Here is a 6,000-nt window from a genome sequence, read left to right as displayed (position 1 = left end):
AGAGAGAGAGAGAGAGAGAGAGAGAGAGAGAGAGAGAGAGAGAGAGAGAGAGAGAGAGAGGAGAGAGAGAGAGAGGAGAGAGAGAGAGAGAGAAAGTTGACACAGAAGCAGTAGCCCTGGAATTTCAGGTTTGAAAATTTTGTACAGATTAGGAAGCAGCAGGGGCAGCAGCTGTTTGGGGTTTTGTTCTGTTTTCTGGCTTTCAGCCCAGAAATATTGCTGGCTTTCCCCTGATTGGGCTTCTGGGAATGTCTCAGGAGTAGGAAACAAGCCAAAAACAGTATTTAGGGAACTTTGAGCAAGAGCTCATCTATCACATCTCGGGTTAGGGAAGAGGTGCTGGAGGTAAGGAAAGGTTCCATTACCTCTTCAAGTCAGGTCACACCACCCTGCCTCGGAGTCAGCCTTTCAATTGTTCAGTCATTTTTCAGTCATGTCTGACTCTTCGTGACTCCTTTTGGAGTTTTCTTGGCAAAGCTACTGGACTGATTTGCCATTTCCCTCTCTAGCTCATTTTACAGATGAGGAAACTGAGACAAACACGGTTAAATGACTTGTCCAAAGTCATACAGCTAGTAAGCAGAGAGTCAGCCTTATGGAATAGGAACCTAAGACTTCAGGAGTCCACAGAATGATGTTCTGCCTAAAAATGTCTCTCACTACCAGCTTACTGATGCTTGGATGGTCTGATAGAATTTGGGGTTCATTTCTAAAGCTTCAGGCTTCTATTAATTCTTAGCAGGTATCCACACAAATTTATTATAACCCGTCCAAAAAAACAGTATGGGATTGTTAAGGAAAAGTCATTCAAGGAAGGAATAATTTACTATTTTGATTGTGTTAGTATACCAATAGTTCAAGGATATAGTTAGCAAGAGTTGATCAAGTCTGTCATGAAGAAGAAACAAAACTCCACAAGAAAGAGAAGGAAGTTGGTAACAGAGATAAGTAAGACAAGTTGTTTAAAAAAAATATTAAGCAACTAGTGAGACAAGGGGAAAGGAAGTTGTGTGCTTATCAGGATGTTAACAAAGTGGGACAGTCAGGAGGGCCTGAGTTCAAATGTGACATCAGACACTTGACACTGTCGTGTTACTATGGGCAAGTCACTTAACCTGATTGTCTTGAGGAAGGAAGGAAGGGAGGGAGGGAGGGAGGGAAGGAGGGAAGGAAGGAAGGAAGGAAGGAAGGAAGGAAGGAAGGAAGGAAGGAAGGAAGGAAGGAAGGAAGGAAGGAAGGTAGGAAGATGTTATCAAAGTGAGAAAAGAGAATGACAAATCACACAGGCTGCTTGCCCTGCAGTTCTCCTGGGGAGCAATTGGCAAGAAAGACAAGGTTTGTCTATCAAGTATGGAAAGCAGAGAGAAAATTGCAGTGAACTTCCTAGAGTATGCAAGTATACCAAACCCAAATGACTACAATTCATATTCAGAGGATATGGATTATAAAGGATATCAAAGGGGAGACTGGGATTCTTCCAAGGAACATCTCTCTGTTCACTAGGTTATCAAGGAGAATGATGTGTTCCTTTCAAAATAATTGGAAGAGTGCAAATTTCAAGTAAGATCATTGCTTTGCACTTTACAAACTTTAAGGCTTTGAAGTCAAGAAGACCCAAATTCAAGTTTTCCTCTATGTGACAGGGGCCAAATCATATAACCTCCCAGTGCCCCCGGTAACTCATTAAGACTAGAATGTGCAGGGGCGGTGAAAAAAGAGGACAGGGAAAGGATCTGGACAGGACAGTCCTGACCAATGTCAGGTTAGAGGGTGGAAGAATGGGACATGGAAGCGTGAGAGAAGAAGGAGTGCTGAATATCAGTAGGGGTTGGACGAGAGTACATTCCATGGAGCTTATACTGACCTGCCCTGACTTCTTCTGGCCAGCCACACGGGCCCACTCAGCACTGAAGCATGTAGGATTTGAAGCATGATGAAGCAATTCCTTTATTGGTGCCCTGATTCTATGATGGTGGCAAGGGGTGCCACATTAAGAGGTTTGGCCCATCAACCAGGAAGAGGGAAACACTCAGTGGCCTTTAAAGGGAGTAACCCCACCTTCTATTTCCCTCTCTCTTCCCATATATTGAGTATGTCAGGACATTTCAAGCTTCTCTTTGGAATCCAGGGAGAGAAGGAAAGAGGGACTGGTGTCCTCCCTGACATTGGCAGCCGGTGAAGGTCCTGCCTAGAAAAGCCTGAGCCTGGGCCTTGAGCCTCTGAATGCCTCTGTTGTATGTTCCTCTCCTGTGCATAGATGACCTCAGGGTATCAATGAAATTTATTGGGATAGCTAGAATGGGGGTCTGGACTGATAAACCATGTTCAGACAGAAAAGGGGGTGGGAATAGTAGCATTAAGGAGATACTTATGTGAAGGTGCTAGTATCAAGAGTAGGAAAAGAGTATGGAGATTTTTGGAAGAACAATGGGAGTAAAAACAGAAGCAATTGCCTGTTGTTATTAGAATATACTAGAGATCACATGCGCAGAGAGAAGAAATAGATGAATCCAGGTAACAGATCACAAGCCTAGATCAGAGAGATGGAAGGCTTCCATTATCAATATCTTTGCTAGAGTTCTTTCTCTGCCAAAAGCCAAGTGTATGATGCCTTCTTGGTTTGACTCAATATTTTCATCTTTCAAAATGTGGAAGACCAACGAATGGAATTATTCTTTTTCTCACCAAAAAGGAGTAGTTGGTTGTCAGTATAAAAGGGACGGGAATGTTGGAAGGTGTAACTACTCCATTTTAGGATTGATGATAGAGAAAAAAAATTAGTGAAGAGCGAATTGAGCAGAACTAAGAGAACATTGTGTACAAGAACAGCAATTTTGTTTTAAGAATGCCTTAGTCATTTTGACTAATATACAATTTGACTAATACACCAATTAAAAATAAAAGACTATAAAGAAAGATGCTATCTGCATCCAGAGAAGGAATTGATAAATAGAGGTGTATATAGAGTAACTTTACATTTGTCTATATATGTATCTAATGGTAGCCAACTCTAGGGCAGCGGGGAGAGAAGAAAAAAAAAGAAATTTACATGATAACTTTATTATATATTTCAAAGAAGTTGTACATAAGAGATTTGCAGTTTCATGTACTATCTCCTTTTTATTATGCTATATTATGGAAATGCTTGGTTTAGTCCATAAATGTAAAACAAAATAAATTTTAAAAGAAAGGTAGGCATAATCTGACATATGGATTTCAAAGGCTTCAGAAAAAGTCTAAGTATTATTCCATACCCTACAATACTACTGGAGAAGTCAGTCCAGGAAGGATGGAAAGTTCTTGAGAATGAAAAGGAGGAAAAGAGGTGATGTCTCATGTGATACATGTGAATGAACTTACCTAACAACTTAGATTTAAGGTAGAAGCAAGGGCTGGTAACTGATGGAAGAAGATAAAAACATGGTACTATCAAATCAAGGATACTAAAGCTCAGACAAGTGAAGATGGTGAGGAAAGCTCCAGACAATGAAAAGGACGGGTTTAAATTTTTTTAGCTATATTGAGGAAAAGAGTTAAGTTCAAAATAGCTCATGGTCGATTGGGCAATGACTGAGCCAAAGGTGGAAAGGGAAGTTAAGGACAACAAGGAGGAAGGGTTTTGGTTTTTTAGCTATATTGAAGAAAAGATTTGGTTCAAATAAGGGATGGGACTATTGCTCATGGTGGATGGGACCATGACACCTGATGACAGAGAAGACAGAACTGTTCAGTTCTTATTTTGTTTCCATTTTCTGTATCAAGGACAATTATATTTGGACTGAAAGGGACAGAGGAAAAATGACTAGAAGCAGCTAGGTGGTATCACGGACAGAGTAATGGGCCTGGAGTTAGGAAGACCTGAGTTCAAATTTGACCTCAGACATTTACTAACTGTATGATCCTGGGCAATTCATTTAACATTTGCCCGCCTCAGTTTCTTCATTTGTAAAATGGGAACAATAATAGCCACCTACCTCACAGGATTGTTATAAGAATAAAATAGGATATTTGCAGAAGTGTTTTGCCGATCTCAAAGCTCTATGTAAATGTTAGTTATTATTAGTAGGAAGCTGAAGTCCAAAATAAGAGAAAATGAGCAAGTACTTGATGAGTTCCAGTCCCAAGGCCCAAGTACAGTCCAGGTTATAGCAACCCTGTGCCTTATACTAGGGAAGTAAGGGCAATGCTATAGAAAGAGCTCACCTAAATTTGAAGTGAATCATTTGAAAAAGTATTTCATGTGGTCCTTGTGAAAAGAGGGGCACTGAAACTGCAGCGCTTTAAGAAATTATTGAATAGCCAGACCAAAAGACTAGATGTCACCTTCAGTAGAAGTCTTTAGTTGACCACTCCAGGGATTCATGTTTGCCTCTAGGATGTTTAATGTTTTATTAATTACCTTGATAAAGGCATAGCTGTCAAGCTAATCATTGGGTAATGAAAAACTGGGAAAGATAGCTAACAAGTTAGATGATAAAGTTAGGACACAGAAAGATCTTCACAGACTAGAATGTTGGGTTGATCCAAATAAGATGAGATGTAATTGGGATTAAGGTAAACTTTTAATATTAGGACTCAGTATGCAACTTTACAACTACAATATGAGAAAGAAGTAACTAGATCCATTGATCTGAAAAAGAGATAGACATAGATATATCCCCAAAGTAATATGGCAGCTAAAAAAAGTTAATGCAGTATTTTTTTTTTCCATTTTAGATGGTCTTTTAAATAGGCTTTGGAAAGCCAAAGAAAACTGTATAAATTAATTCCTTGGCCATCTCAAATACAATGTAAATAGAATATGAATACTTCAAAAAAAAATACAGTACAAATAAACATTTTCTTTTTTATTTTTTAAAGCAATTGGGGTTAAGTAACTTGCTCAAGGTTACACGGCCAGTAATTTTTGTATGGGTGCCGAGTATCTGAGGTGGGATCTGATCCCAGGTCTCCCGACTCCGGGGCCAGCGCTCTTACTCACTGCACCATCTGGCCGCCCCTACAAATAAACATTTTCAAGAACCTCTTTTATTGTGGGCAATTCAATTTCTGCCTAAGCCATAATATCTCTATGTAAATTGAAATATTAGCAATTTTTCTTCCGTCAATAAGTATTTATGTAGGAGACCCTGTACTAAGTGTTGTGGATACAAAAAGAAAAAGCAAAGAAGCCCACAGTCTAATGGGGAAGACAACATGTAAATAAATTGGTTCATGTAAGATGGGTGTAGAGCATATAGAAGATAACCTTAGAGGAGAAAGCTCTCTAGAAGGGCTGGGAAAGGCTTTGTAGAGGCAGTGTATCTGAACATTCAGAGAAGCCAGGGATTCTGTGAGGCAGAAGTGAGTGAGTTGGGGAAGAAATTCAAGTATTAAGAATAGCCAATGGAAAGGTATAGAGATTGCTGCAAGGATCAACAAGTAGGCTGCAGGGCTAGAGTAAGAAGATTGGAAAGACAGGAAGAGGTTGGGTTATTAAGGACCAAACAAAGGACTTCATATTTGATCCTGGAGGCAACAGGGAACCAGTTGAGTTTATTGAGTGGGGTGTTGGAGTAAGAGTAGTGATATGATCATATCTACACTTCTGGTGGGGAGGGGATGTAATGTCTAATTTTAGCCATTTGTGCTTTAGGAAAACTACTTTGGTAAAAGTGGCTCTAAATGGAAAGAGAGTTGAGGCAGGGAGATGAATTCGAAGGATATTGCAGTAGTCCAAATGAAAGGCTAACAGGGTCTGAACTAGGATTGCAGTGATGTGAATGAAGAAAAAGAGGCTGTACAATGTACAGGAGGCTGTGATGGTACAAATAAGATTTATAAGTGGATTGGATATTTGGGGTGATTGAGTGAGGAGTAAAGTATGACACCAAAGTTGAGGAACTGAATGGAAGGATAGCGATGTCTGAAACAATAATATGGAAGTTTGGAAGAGGGATGAGTTGGGGGGGAGGAGGAACATAATGACTTTTGTTCAATTTGAGATGTTCGGTAACAGTT

General features: G+C 39.8%; 1 protein-coding gene and 1 long non-coding RNA gene across 5 annotated transcripts in view; one reads left to right on the top strand and one right to left on the bottom strand.

The window, feature by feature from the left end:
* The window catches only part of LOC138164189 (deubiquitinase DESI2-like), a 115,276-nt gene that overhangs the window by 3,460 nt on the left and 105,816 nt on the right, over positions 1 to 6,000 (bottom strand). The gene's annotated exons all lie outside the window — the stretch shown is intronic.
* The window catches only part of LOC138164192 (uncharacterized), a 93,690-nt gene that overhangs the window by 17,051 nt on the left and 70,639 nt on the right, over positions 1 to 6,000 (top strand). The window lies entirely within an intron of this gene.

This window comes from Petaurus breviceps, unplaced genomic scaffold, assembly GCF_028583685.1.
Source record: "Petaurus breviceps papuanus isolate PSGF00001 unplaced genomic scaffold, PetGlider_PUasm1.0 189, whole genome shotgun sequence".
Lineage (NCBI taxonomy): Eukaryota > Metazoa > Chordata > Mammalia > Diprotodontia > Petauridae > Petaurus > Petaurus breviceps.
Note: the sequence above shows the minus strand (reverse complement) of the source record. Positions and strands in the feature narration are given on the sequence as shown.